General features: G+C 48.8%; 1 protein-coding gene across 1 annotated transcript in view; it reads left to right on the top strand.

Annotated features, from left to right (window-relative positions):
• The window catches only part of CD320 (CD320 molecule), a 61,123-nt gene that overhangs the window by 4,605 nt on the left and 42,217 nt on the right, over window positions 1-14,301 (top strand). The gene's annotated exons all lie outside the window — the stretch shown is intronic.

Raw genomic sequence — 14,301 nt, forward strand, 5'->3', positions numbered from 1 at the left:
AAAAAGAAAGAAAGAAAAGAAAAGAAAAAAAAAGAGCTGAGTTCAGTAGAGTGGGCGGGAAGCCCGAAACTCACCAAAAGTCCTCGCCTTCCTCGGCTTCGTGAGACCTCCATCCCAAGACCAGGAGAGACTTCTCTGGGCTCGCATGTTCCTTCCTGTGAAAGGATTCATCATTGCAGCTGTGTTTATGAGATTCCTTGACTTCCATTTCTCCCCTGAATCTGAAATGATGAGTGCCTTAGCGGCAGACTTGAATCAGGGCCTCACCCCCATGGCTTACCCTCTACGGCCAGGGTCTTCAGTGTCTTGATCTTTGCCTGTAATAAAGCAGGAACTTAGAGAACAGAAAGAGGAGACACAAGGAAAGGAGGAAGCCAGGGCGGTGGCCCATGCCTGTGGTCCCAGCTACTTGGGAGGCTGAGGCAGGAGGCTCACTTGAGCCCAGGAGGCAGAGGCTGCAATGAGCCACAATGGTGCCACTGCACTCCAGCCTGGGCAACAGAGTGAGATCTTGTCTCTAAAAAAGCAATAAAATAAAAGTTTGTGGCCAGATGCGGTGGCTCACACCTGTAATCCCAGCACTTTGGGAGGCCGAGGCAATCAGATCACCTGAGGTCAGGAGTTTGAGACCAGTCTGGCCAACATGGTGAAACCCCGTCTCTACTAAAAAAAAAATTAGCCAGGTGTGGTGGCACGTGCTTATAGCTACTCGGGAGACTGTGTCAGGAGAATCGCTTGAACTCAGGAGGCGGAGGTTGCAGTGAGCTGAGATTGCGCCACAGCGCTCCAGCCTGGGTGACAGAGTGAGACTCCGTGTCACCAAAAAAAAAAAGTTTGAGACCTGGAAGACCTTCCTCTTTCTCTCCCTCATTCATTCATTCACTCACGCACTGAATGAAGGTGCTGCTGCCCTCTCAGCCTAGCCCCTGTATGTTTGAAGTTCCCAGGCAGGTAGAGATACCGCAACACTCTGAGCCTGGGGTAGGGATAGAGTTGGGACAAAGGAAGTACTGAGTGAGGCTAAAGGGCTGGACCACATTCATTCCACAAGGCTAAGTATGCATTCAAACTTGCACCGATCTCCTCTGCCTCTTCCCTACCAGTTCCCCTATATCCTGTCAAGAAGGGGAGGCTGGCACAGAAAACCAGCCTACCAGGAAGAACCCAGGGCAGGTTGGCTCAGAGCACTGGCAAGGAGAAGGGCATTGACTCAGCAGGGCTCCGAGCCAACTCATTCTCTGGAATCTGAAACTGCACACCCAAGGGCTGACGTGCAGGCTGCCACTCATACACTTGGCCCTGTCAGCTGGGCCAGATGCCAGGACAGCATATCCCTCCCAGCAGCAGTGGACGGGAAAGGGAGGGAGGAAAACCCCAGTGAGGAGTAGGTTCAGATGGTCACCGTCTGGCCTGTCCACCCCCAAGCCCCCCAGCCTCTCTCTGAGTAAGGGCATAGCTATCCCAGGCTATCCCAGAATGCAAGCTCCTCCTCTTCCCCAGCTTCTTAAACTGAGAGAACTGATCAATTACTTTCCCAACCCAATGACCTTTTCATGATCTGATTTTCAGGGACTTCTTTGGAGCCATGTGTCCCACAGCACAAAACACATCACAGACCCAGGGTCTTAAGGGCACCTGCTGTGAGCAGTCTACAAAAGAGTCTACCCTGTAGCCTTGAGTTGGCTCTAGATTTTATTCTAAAAACTGCTCTTTATTTTTTATTTTATTTATTTATTTTTTCGAGATGGAGTTTCCCTCTTGTCACCCAGGCTGGAGTGCAATGGCGCAATCTCCGCTCACTGCAACTTCCACCTCCTGGGTTCAAGCGATTCTCCAGCCTAGTGTCCCGAGTAGCTGCGACTACAGGTGTGCACCACCACGCCTGGCTAATTTTTTTGTATTTTTACTACAAACGGTGTTTCACTGTGTTGGCTATGCTGGTCTCAAATTCCTGACCTCAGGTGATCCACCTACCTTGGCCTCCCAACGTGCTGGGATTACAGGTGTGAGCCACTGTGCCTGGCCTGGCCTGGCCTTTTTTTTTTTTTAGACAGAGGCTCACTGTCACCCAGGCTGGAGTGCAGTGGTGCAATCTCGGGTCATTGCAACCTCTGCCTTCCAGGATCAAGTGATTCTCGTGCTTCAGCCTCCCAAGTAGCTGGGACTACAGGCACCCACCACCACACCAGCTAATTTTTTGTATTTCAGTAGAGGGGGTGGGGTTTCACCATGTTGCCCAGGCTGGTCTCAAACTCCTAAGCTTAGGCTATCCACCACCTCAGCCTCCCAAAGTGCTAGGATTACAGGCATAAGCCACCACGCCCGGCCCTATTTTATGGTTTTTTTTGAGATGGCTTTCACTCACCCAGGCTGGAGTGCAGTGTCACGATCACAGCTCACCACAACCTCAACCTTCCAGACTCAAGTGATCCTCCCACCTCAGCCTCCCAAGTAGCTGGGACTAAAGGCTTGTGCCACTAGACCTGCCTAATTTCTGTAGATTTTGTAGAGACAGGATTTTGCCATGTTGCCCAGGCTGGTCTCGAACTCCTGAGCTCAAGGGATTCGCTCGCCTTGGCCTCCCAAAGTGCTGGGATTACAGGTATGAGTCACTGTGCCTGACCAAAAACTGAGCTTTAGAATGTGGCCTTTAACCCAGCAAAGACAAGGTCATCCTGATCAATTGTTCTTTGAGTATACTATACACATACTGTGCTGGGGCGATCACGGTGGGCAAGACTAGGTTTCCAATCCCAACGTGTGGGCTACTTTGGCCAACACAGTTAAAAACTGTTAAAATGATCAATTTTATATTATGTGTATTTCTTTTTTTCTTTTTCTTTCTTTTGTTTTTGTTTTTTTGAGACGGAGTCTCACTCTGTCACCAAGGCTGGAGTGCAGTGGCGAAATCTCTGTTCACTGCAACCTCCACCTCCTGGGTTCAAATGATTCTCCTGCCTCAGCCTCCCGAGTAGCTGGGATTACAGGTGCCCACCACCACCTGGCTAATTTTTGTATTTTAGTAGAGGCGGGGTTTTGCCATGTTGTCCAGGCTGCTCTCGAACTCCTGACCTCAGGTGATCCACCCACTTTGGCCTCCCAAAGTGCTGGGATTACAGGTATGAGCCATCGTGCCTGGTCTGTTATGTGCATTTCACTACAAATGTAGATGCCATTAAGCTGGGCAAGGTGGTTCATGCTTGTAATCCCCGTACTTTGGGAGGCCAAGGTGGGAGGGCTGCTTGAGCCCAGGAGTTCAAGATTGGGTAACATGGCAAGACCCTGTCTGTACAAAAAATTTTAAAAATTAGCTGGGGCCAGGCTGGGCGCAGTAGCTCACTCCTGTAATCCCAGCACTTTGGGAGGCCGAAGTGGGCGGATCATGAGGTCAGAAGTTCGAGACCAGCCTGACCAACATGGTGAAACCTCATCTCTACTAAAAATGTAAAAATTAGCCAGGCGTGGAGGCACACGCCTATAATCCCAGTTACTCTGGAGGCTGGGGCAGGAGAATCGCTTAAACCTGGGAGGCAGAGGATAGAGTCACTGCACTCCAGCCTGGGCGACAGGGCAATATTCCATCTCAAAAAAAAAAAAAAAAAAAAAAAAAAAGCTAGGGCCCAGCACGGTGGCTCACACCTGTAATCCTAGCACTTTGGGAGGCTAAGGTGGGTGGATCACTTGAGTCCAGGAGTTTGAGACCAGCCTGACAAGCATGGTGAAACCCCTTCTCTACTAAAAATACAAAAATTAGCGGGCATGGTGGTGTGTGGCTGTAATCTCAGCTACTTGGGAGGCTGAGGTAGGAGAATCTCTTGAACCCAGGAGGTGGAGGCTGCAGTGAGCAGAGATCATACCACTGCACTCCAGCCTGGGTGACAGAGCAAGACTCTGTCTCAAAAAAAAAAAAAAAAAAAAAAAAGCAATAGCTAGGTGTGATGGCACATTCCTTTAGTACCAGCTACTTGGGAGGCTGAGGCGGGAGGATCGTTTGAACCTGGGAAGTCAAGGCTCAAAGCTACAGTGAGCCAAGATTGCACCCCTGCACTCTAGCCTAGGCAACAGAGCAAGACCTTGTATCCAAAAAATAAACACACATAGAGACATAAAATATAAATATATACAATACATACAGAAAGACATACATATGCAATACATATAAACATATATATACATATATGGAGAAAGCCACACTTACATACAGAGAGACACATATATACAACATACACGAACAGGCTGGGCAGGGTGGCTCACACCTGTATTCCTGACACTTTGGGAGACTGAGGTAGAAGGATTACTTAAAGCCAGGGATTTCAGACCAGCCTGGGTAACAAAGTGAGACCCCGTCCCTACAAAAAATAAAAAATTAGGGCTGGGCGCGGCGGCTCATGCCTGTAATCCCAGCACTTTGGGAGGCCAAGGCAGGTGGATCACCTGAGGTCAGGAGTTCAAGACCAGCCTGGCTGACATGGTGAAACCCCATTTCTACTGAAAATACAAAAAAAAAAAAAAATTAGCCAGACGTGGTGGCATCTGTAATCTCAGCTACTTGGGAGGCTGAGGCAGGAGAATCTCTTTTTTTTTTTTTTTTTTTTTTGAGACGGAGTCTCGCTGTGTCTCCCAGACTGGAGTGCAGTGGCACAATCTCGGCTCACTGCAAGCTCCACCTCCCAGGTTCACGCCATTCTCCTGCCTCAGCCTCCCGAGTAGCTGGGACTACAGGCGCCCGCCACCACGCCGGGCTAATTTTTTGTATTTTTAGTAGAGATGGAGTTTCACCGTGTTAGCCAGGATGGTCTCAATCTCCTGACCTCGCGATCCACCCGCCTCAGCCTCCCAAAGTGCTGGGATTACAGGCGTGAGCCACCACGCCCAGCCTGAGAATCTCTTGAACCGGGGAGGCAGAGGTTGCAGTGAGCCAAGATTGTGCCATTGTACTCCAGCCTGGGTGACAAGAGTGAAACTCCGTCTCAAAATAAATAAATAAATATACAAATAAATAAATAATTAGCCAGGTGTGGTGGTGCCTACCTGTACTCCCACACCTACTCGAGGAGGTTGATGCAAAAGGACAACTTAAGCCCAGGAGTTGGAAGCTGCAGTGAGCTATGATCGTACCACTGCACTCCAGTTTGGGCATCAGAGTGAGATTCTTGTCTCCAAAAAAAAAAAAGAGGCCAGGTACAGTGGCTCAGGCCTGTAATCCCAGCTCCTCAGGAGGCTGAGGGAGGAGAATCACTTGAACCTGGAAGGCAGAGGTGGCAGTGAGCTGAGACTGCGCCATTGAACTCCAGCCTGGGTGACAGAGCAAGACTCCATCTCAAACAAACAAACAAAACAAGAAACAAAACAACACCACCACACACACACACGTATACGTAATACATAAGTGCATAGATAAAATACACTCGCATAGAGACGTATGCATATATATTTATATAATACACTCATGGAGGGTGAGATAATACACACTTTTTTGTACATCTTTTTCTGACCCACTTAAGAATATATTGCACACATAATGTGTGCCTTTTGCCCTTTACTAAGGAAAAAAAAAAGTGTTTATATAACTGTAGTACAGCTAACAATTTCAGGAAATCTGACCCTGACATAGTACTGTTATCTAATCTATGGTCCATATTCCAGTTTCATCAATTGTGTCAAGCATGACCTAAACAGCTGTGGTTTGTGTTTCTGTTTGTTTTGTTTTGGAGACAGGGTCTCACTCTGTCATTCAGGCTGGAGTGCAGCGGTGTGATTATAACTCACTGCAGCCTCCAACTCCTGGGCTCAAGTGATCCTCCTGCCTTAGCCTCCTGAGCAGCTGGGACTACAGGCACATGCCACCACATCAGGCTAATTTTGGTATTTTTTTGTAGAGACAGGGTTTTGTTACATTGCCCAGGCTGGTCTTGAACTTGAGCTCCTGAACTCGAGCGGTCCTCTGACTCCGGCATCCCAAAGAGCTGGGATTACAGGCATGAGCCACTGTGCCTGGAAATAGCTGATTTTGTTTTGTTTTGTTTTGTTTTGAGACGGAGTCTCGCTCTGTCGCCTAGGCTGGAGTGCAGTGGCCGGATCTCAGCTCACTGCAAGCTCCGCCTCCCGGGTTCACGCCATTCTCCTGCCTCAGCCTCCCGAGTAGCTGGGACTACAGGCGCCCGCCACCTCGCCCGGCTAGTTTTTTGTATTTTTTAGTAGAGACGGGGTTTCACTGTGTTCGCCAGGATGGTCTCGATCTCCTGACCTCGTGATCCACCCGTCTCGGCCTCCCAAAGTGCTGGGATTACAGGCTTGAGCCACCGCGCCCGGCCCTGTTTTTTTTTTTAAACAAACAAACAACAACAACAAAAAAAACCACAATGAAGTCTCCCTTTGTTGCCCAGGCTGGAATGCAGTGGCATGATCTCAGCTCACCACAACCTCAGCCTCCTGGGTTCAAGCGATTCTCCTGCCTCAGCCTCCTGAGTAGCTGTGAATACAGGCACACACCACCATGCCCAGCTAATTTGCGTATTTTTAGTAGAGACAGGGTTTCACTATGTTGGTCAGGCTGGTCTCGAACTCTGACCTCATGATCCGCCTGGATACACTGTAAAGTGCTAGGATTACAGGCATGAGCCACCACACATAGCATCACAGCCATGTTTTTTAATGAGCAGGACCCCATCCAGAATCATCCACTGCATTTATTGTCATGTCCCTTTGGTCCTTTTTTTGTTTTTCTCTGAGACAAGGTCATTGTTATCTTGCCCAGGCTGTTCTCAAACCTCCTGGGCTCAAGCAGTTTTCCTGCCTCAGCCTACTGAGTAACTGGGAATACAGGTGCATTCCCTATACCTGGCAGGGCCCTGATATTTTTTGAAACACGGTTTCGCTTTGTCACCAAGGCTGGAATGCAGTGGTGAGATCACAGCTCACTGCAGCCTTAACCTCCTGGGCTCAAGTGATCCTCCTGTCTCAACCTCCTGAGTAGCTGGGACAACAGGCATAAGCCACTATGCCTGGCCAAACACTGATATTTTTGAGTTATTTGTAGCACATCCTCCACTTTGCATTTGTCTGATGCTGATGTTTCTTTCCCATAAGGTGCCTGTTAGGTATTTTTGGCAGTGATATTGTGTTCTTCTCAGTGTATGATATCAGGAGGCACATGATATCTGTTTGCTCATTGGCACCATGAATGGTGATCATTTTAACTAAATAAGTTGATTCCTAGATGATCAATGCTGTAATGGGGTAAGCACACAGGCCTGGAAGAGCATAGAAAAGACATCAATCCCATCAGGTAAGGATTCCTGGGCCGGGCGCGGTGGCTCAAGCCTGTAATCCCAGCACTTTGGGAGGCCGAGGCGGGTGGATCACGAGGTCAGGAGATCGAGACTATCCTGGCTAACATGGTGAAACCCCGTCTCTACTAAAAATACAAAAAACTAGCCGGGCGTGGTGGCGGGCGCCTGTAGTCTCAGCTACTTGGGAGGCTGAGGCGGGAGAATGGCGTGAACCCGGGAGGCGGAGCTTGCAGTAAGCCGAGATCACGCCACTGCACTCCAGCCTGGGAGACACAGCGAGACTCCGTCTCAAAAAAAAAAAAAAAAGGATTCCTGGAGCAGGGGTCCTAAGACTGAGAGATGCTTGACAGAGTCCTAGACAAAGTGTACAAGAAATAGATGACTCAGGTTCAAGGAAGAGCATGAAAAATTCTTTCTGGTTTGAGACATGCAGGATTCTTCTCAGACAAGCCCACAAGGTTGTTAGGACTATGTAATGGCACATTGTGTCCAGTGACTGGCCTCTACCACCCCCAGAAGCTAACCACAGTGTTTCCTGCCACACTGTACTCACATCCAGGTCACCAAGAAAGGTCAACCCATGAGCAGGACCTCAAACACTCAGGACAGAAAGGATGACTCAGAATCTGGGCTGGTGCTCAGAAGGGAGTGGGGTTGCCTTTCTTCCCTCCCCCATTAGCCTTTCCCCATAGTTCCTTACAGTCTGGGAACTTGTACATTGCAGAGCAAACAGCTGTGAAGTCACTAAGGAAATAATAACTGTAGCAGTGTACATTTATTTAGCACCACCTTTACACCATCAGACACTTGCGTAATCCATTTTATCTCAACCTCAAGTTGGCCCCAGAAAGGAGATAAATTGAGCTTCTGAGACCTTCAGGAATTTGGACAAGTCACGCAGCTCAGAAGGGTCAAGATTTGAATCTAGGCCAGGCGTGGTGGCTCATGTCTGTAATTCCAGCAATTTGGGAGGCTGAGGTGGGCAGATTACCTGAGATCAGGAGTTTGAGACCAGCCAGGCCAACCTGGTGAAACCTTGTCTCTACTAAAAATATAAAATATTAGCTGGGTGTTGTGGTGAGCACTACCTCCCAGCTACTTGGGAGGCTGAGGCAGGAGAATCGCTCTAATCTAGGAGTCAGAGGCTGCAATGAGCCAAGATAGCACAACTGCACTCTAGCCTGGGCAACAGAGCCAGACTCCATCTCAAAAAGGAAAAAAAAAAAAAAAAAAAAAAAAGATTTGAACCTAGTTCTCTTTAGTTCCAAACCTTTGAATCTCTCTCTTTTAATACGGTGGCGGGGGAAGGCACGTGTGGTGGTGGTGGGATGTCTCGCTGTGTTGCCAAGGCTGGATTGGAACTACTGGGCCCAAGAAATCCTCCCATCTCAGCCTGCTCACTAGCTGGAATTACAGGTGCCCAAAACTGTGCCCTCTTTTATTTTATTTTATTTTTTATTTATTTATGTTTTTTTTGAGACGGAGTCTCGTTCTGTCGCCCCTGCTGGAGTGCAGTGGCGCGATCTCGGCTCACTGCCAGCTCCGCCTCCCGGGTTCACGCTATTCTTCTGCCTCAGCCTCCCAAGTAGCTGGGACTACAGGTGCCCACCACCACACCCGGCTAATTTTTTGTATTTTTAATAGAGACGGGGTTTCACCGTGTTAGCCAAGATGGTCTTGATCTCCTGACCTCGTGATCTGCCCGCCTTGGCCTCCCAAAGTACTGGGATTACAGTCATGAGCCACCTCACCCAGCCGATGTTTTAAAGCTTGTCATTGTTTTGTAATTTACGATTTATTTATTTTATTTTTTATTTATTTATTTTTTTGAGACAGCGTCTTTCTCTGTCACCCAGGCTGGAGTGCAGTGGGGCAATCTCAGCTTACTGCTACCTCTGCCTCCCGGCTTCAAGGGATTCTTATGCCTCAGCCGCCTGAGTAGCTGGGATTACAGGTGCTGGCCACCATGCCCGGCTAATTTTTGTATTTTTAGTAGATACAGGGTTTCACCATGTTGATCTTGAACTCCTGACCTCCAGTGATCCACCCGCCTCGGACTTCCAAAGTGTTGGGATTATAGACGTGAGCCATCGCGCCCGGCCTATTTTTATTTTTGAGAAATTATTTTTGCAACAATAAGAAAGAGCTAGAGATAGACTCCCCCTGCCGCCCTGAAAATTCCTTCTCTATATATACTGGGTTTGACAACGGCGGACCCCGGGGGGGTTACCCTAGATAGCACCGCCCTCTGGTGGCGAAACCGAGAGCAGCCGTTCAGGCCGCTCTGACGCGTTCCTTTCCGGCTGATCCCAGGCTCCGGAGAGGGAGCCCAAAGCCGCCGCTGGCAGCTCGTGAAAACTCAGTAAGTCAAGGGGGAAGTGGAGATGATAACGATCATGATGATTTTTGACACAGAGCCTCGCTCTGTCGCCCAGGCTGGAGTACAGTGGCTCGACCTCGGCTCACTGCAACCTACACCTCCTGGGTTCAAGGGATTCTCCTGCCTCTGCCTCCCAAGTAGCTGGGTCTACAGAGGGGCGCCACCACACCCGATTAACTTTTGTATTTTTAGTAGAGACGAGGTTTCACCATGTTGGCCAGGCTGGTCTCAAACTCCTGACCTCAAGTGATCCACCCGCCTCAGCCTCCCAAATTGCTGGGATTATAGGCATGAGCTACTTCACCTGGGTTGAGACAGTCTTGCTCTTGGCCCAGGCTGGAGTGCAGTGGTGTGATCATAGCTTACTGTAGCCTCAAATTCCTGGGCTCAATCAATTCTCCCGTCTCAGGATCCTGAGTAGCTGGGACTATAGGAACATGCTACCATGCCCAGCTAATTTTTAAAAATTTCTGCCGGGCGTGGTGGCTCACGCCTGTAATCCCAGCACGTTGGGAGGTCAAGGCGGGTGGGTCACGAGGTCAGGAGATCGAGACCATCCTGGCTAATATGGTGAAACCCCATCTCTACTAAAAATACAAAAAATTAGCCAGGCATGATGGCAGGTACCTGTAATCCCAGCTACTGGAGAGGCTGAGGCTGAAGAATTGCTTGAACTCGGGAGGCGGAGGTTGCAGTGAGCTGAGATTGCGCCACTGTACTCCACCCTGAGCGACAGAGCGAGACTCTGTCTCAAAAAAAAAAAAAAAACAAACATGTTCAGAGACAGGCGCAGTCTCTGGGCAGTTGGGCATTCCAGATGGGGGCAGGGGTGCCTTGGAGTTTCCAGGAGGCCCTCAAAATGGCAAAGGAGCTGAAAGTGGCTCCCAAGGGGTTCACATGCATTCTGGAGTGGCTGGGAACCTCCTTCTCCCTTTCTCTTTTCTTTTCTGACTCAAGCCTCAGCCTGGGACAGGGTGGGACAGAGAAGGGTCACATTTTCTACCATGAACACCCAAGGTATTAAGAATGGGGGGGAGGACGGAAGTTATTTAAGAGGTCTAAAAGCATCTTCCCTCACCCATGCAAGCAAAAATCCTTTTCTTTCTTCCTCTCTTTCTTTCTTTCTCTCTCTCTCTGTTTTTACTTTTTCGTTTTCTTTTTTTGAGACGGAGTCTCGCTCTACCGCCCAGGCTGGAGTGCAGTGGCGCAATCTCGGCTTTGCAACCTCCGCCTCCCGGGTTCAAGCAATTCTCCTGCCTTAGCCTCCCTAGTAGCTGGGACTACAGGCATGTGCCACCACACCCAGTTAATTTTTGTATTTTTAGTAGAGATGGGGTTTCACCATGTTGGCCAGGCTGGTCTTGAATTCCTGACCTCAGGTGATCCACCTGCCTCCGCCTCCTAAAGTGCTGGGATTACAGGCATGAGCCACCGCCCCTGGCCACTTTCTGCATTTTTAAGCATGTGCAGCAAAAATTCAGCACTTTTTCTGGGCCACTGACTTTGTGTCCAGCCCCACTGCTTGGCCTGGGCACACCTGCCAACTCCACATTGGAATGGTACACACTGTTTCTACAAAGTGACGTCTTTCAGCTACTTCGTGGCTTTTTGTATATACATACCCTTGATGGCCTGGGCAGTTTCATGAGTGTTCTCAAAGTGGACACGAAGATTTGAACCTCTTGATTTGCATGATTTTGTGGGGTTCTCTGGGTCAAGTGAATAGCGAACCATTTTCCCAGATCACCTCAGGCCGCTTAGGGAAAGAGTACGCATTTGTTTTATGTGGTTTCTTGAATCTGGCTGTGTGTATGCATCTATGGATGCTTTATTTTACAATTTCATATATATATATATATATATATATATATATATTTTTTTTTTTTTTTTTTTTTGAGACAGAGTTTCGCTCTTGCTGCCCAGGCTGGAGCGCGATGGCGCAATCTTGGCTCACCACAACCTCTGCCTCCCAGGTTCAAGTGATTCTCCTGCCTCAGCCTCCCGAGTAGCTGGCATTACAGGCGTGCACCACCATGCCTGGCTAATTTTGTATTTTTAGTAGAGATGGGGTTTCTCCATATTGGTCAGGCTGGTCTTGAACTCCCGACGTCAGGTGATCTGCCTGCCTCGGCCTCCCAAAGTGCTGGGATTACAGGCGTGAGCTACCGGGCCCGGCCACAATAAAAATATTTTAGAACCGGGTGCAGTGGCTCATGCCTGAAAACTCAGCACTTTGGCAGGCCGAGGCAGGTGGATAATGAGGTCAGGAGATTGAGACCATCCTGGCTAACGCCAGGTGAAACCCCATCTCTACTAAAAATACAAAAATTAGCCGGGTGTGGTGGTGGGTGCCTGTAGTCCCAGCTACCCAGGCGGCTGAGGCAGGAGAATGGCGTGAACCTGGGAGGCGGAACTTGCAGTGAACCAACATTGTGCCACTGCACTCCAGCCTTGGCAACAGAGTGAGACTCCGTCTCAAAAAAAAAAATGTGGCCGGGCGCGGTGGCTCAAGCCTGTAATCCCAGCACTTTGGGAGGCCGAGACGGGCGGATCACAAGGTCAGGAGATCGAGACCATCCTGGCTAACATGGTGAAACCCCGTCTCTACTAAAAATACAAAAAACTAGCCGGGCGAGGTGGCGGGCGCCTGTAGTCCCAGCTACTCGGGAGGCTGAGGCAGGAGAATGGCGTAAACCCGGGAGGCGGAGCTTGCAGTGAGCTGAGATCTGGCCACTGCACTCCAGCCTGGGCGACAGAGTGAGACTCCGTCTCAAAAAAAAAAAAAAATGTTTATTTTTTTTTTAAACATTCCAATGGAGGCTCATGCCTGTTATCCCAGTATTTAGGAAGTTGAGGCAGGAGAATCAGTTGAACCCAGGAATTTGCGACCAGCCTGGGCAACATAGAGAGACCCTGTCCCTACAAAAAATGAAAAACCTGCTGGACATGGTAGCACGTGCCTGTAGTCCCGTCTACTCGGGAGGCTGAGGTGGGAGGATTGCTTGAGCCTGGGAGTTCAAGGCTGCAGTGAACCGTGGTCTTGCCACAGCACTCCATCCTGGGCAACAGAGTAAAACTCTGTCTCAAAGGAATGAAGAAAAAAATTCTAATGGAGTTTCTGTGGAGAAACTCAACAGAATTCCACAGTTTTTAACTGAAAGAATCAACCAATTAAAATAGCCAAGGTTTTTTTTTTTTTTTTTTAAAGTATCGTATATTAAAATACATTTAAAAAATATTACTATATTCTGGCCAGGTGCTATGGCTCACACCTGTGATCCCAGCACTTTGTGAGGCCAAGGCAGGTGGATTATTTGAGCCAAGGAGTTGAAGACCAGCCTGGGCAAAGTAGTAAAAGCCCGTCTCTACTAAAAAAAATTAGCTGGGCGTGGTGTCACACACTTGTAATCCCAGCTACTTGGGAGGCTGAGGCAGGAGGATCACTTTAACCCAGGAGGCGGAGTTTGTAGTGAGCTGAGATATTGTGCCACTGCACTCTAGCCTGGGCAACAGAATGAGACCCTGTCTCAAAAAAGTAAAAAAAGCATTATTTCAGCAAACGTTTATTAAGCATCTACTGTGTGCTAGGGTCACTGGATAAAGCGGTTACCAAAACCAGTTTCCTATTCCCATGGTGCTGACACTTAATTTAGAGACGGAGTCTCACTCTGTCGCCCAGCCTGGAGTACAGTGGCACAACTGTAACCTCTGCCTCCCAGGTTCAAGTGATTCTCCTGCCTCAGCCACCCAAGGAGCTGGGATTACAGGCGTGTGCCACCATGTCCGATTAATTTTTTGTATTTTCTTTTCTTTTTTTTTTTTTTGTAGAGACAGAGTCTCACTCTGTTGCCCAGGCTGGTCTTGAACTCCTGGGCTCAAATGATCCTCCCACCTCAGCTTCAGGAAGTGCTAGGATTACAGGCATGAGCCACCACACCCGGCCTTGGTGCGTATACTTTAGTGAGATAGCAAGCAGATAAACCAGTAAATAACCAGCCAGGCATGGTGGCTCACGCCTGTAATCCCAGCACTTTGGGAGGCTGAGGCAGGCAGGTCACCTGAGGTCAGGAGTTCCAGACCAGCTTGGGCAATATGGTGAAACCCTGTCTCTACTAAAAATACAAAAATTAGCTGGGCGTGGTGGTGTGCGCCTGTAATCCCAGCTACTCAGAAGACTGAGGCAGGAGAATCGCTTGAACTCTGAGAGGCAGAGGTTGCAGTGAGCCGAGATTGCGCCACTGCACTCCAGCCTGGGACAGAGCAAGACTCTTGTCTCAAAAAAAGAAAATTAAATTAAAAAATAAACCAAATAAATAACTGAGTGTTTTGTTTTTGTCTTTTTGTTTTGTTGTTTTGTTTTGTTTTGAGAACTAGGTCTTGCTATGTTGCCCAGGCTGGTCTCAATTCCTAGCTCAAGCTATCCTCCCATCTATGCCTCCCTAAATACTGGGATTACAGGCGTGAGTCACTGTACCTGGCAATAACAGAGTCTGCTTTTGTTTTTCAGATAGTAAAAGTAGCTATTAGGTTAATAAAATAGAGTGATGAGAAAAATACTAAGTGGGGAGGGGCTGTGTCAGGCATTTAGCGGGCAGCAACACAAAAGCTGAACCTCAGAAAGTAGTGAAG

Source organism: Macaca thibetana, chromosome 19, assembly GCF_024542745.1.
Source record: "Macaca thibetana thibetana isolate TM-01 chromosome 19, ASM2454274v1, whole genome shotgun sequence".
NCBI lineage: Eukaryota > Metazoa > Chordata > Mammalia > Primates > Cercopithecidae > Macaca > Macaca thibetana.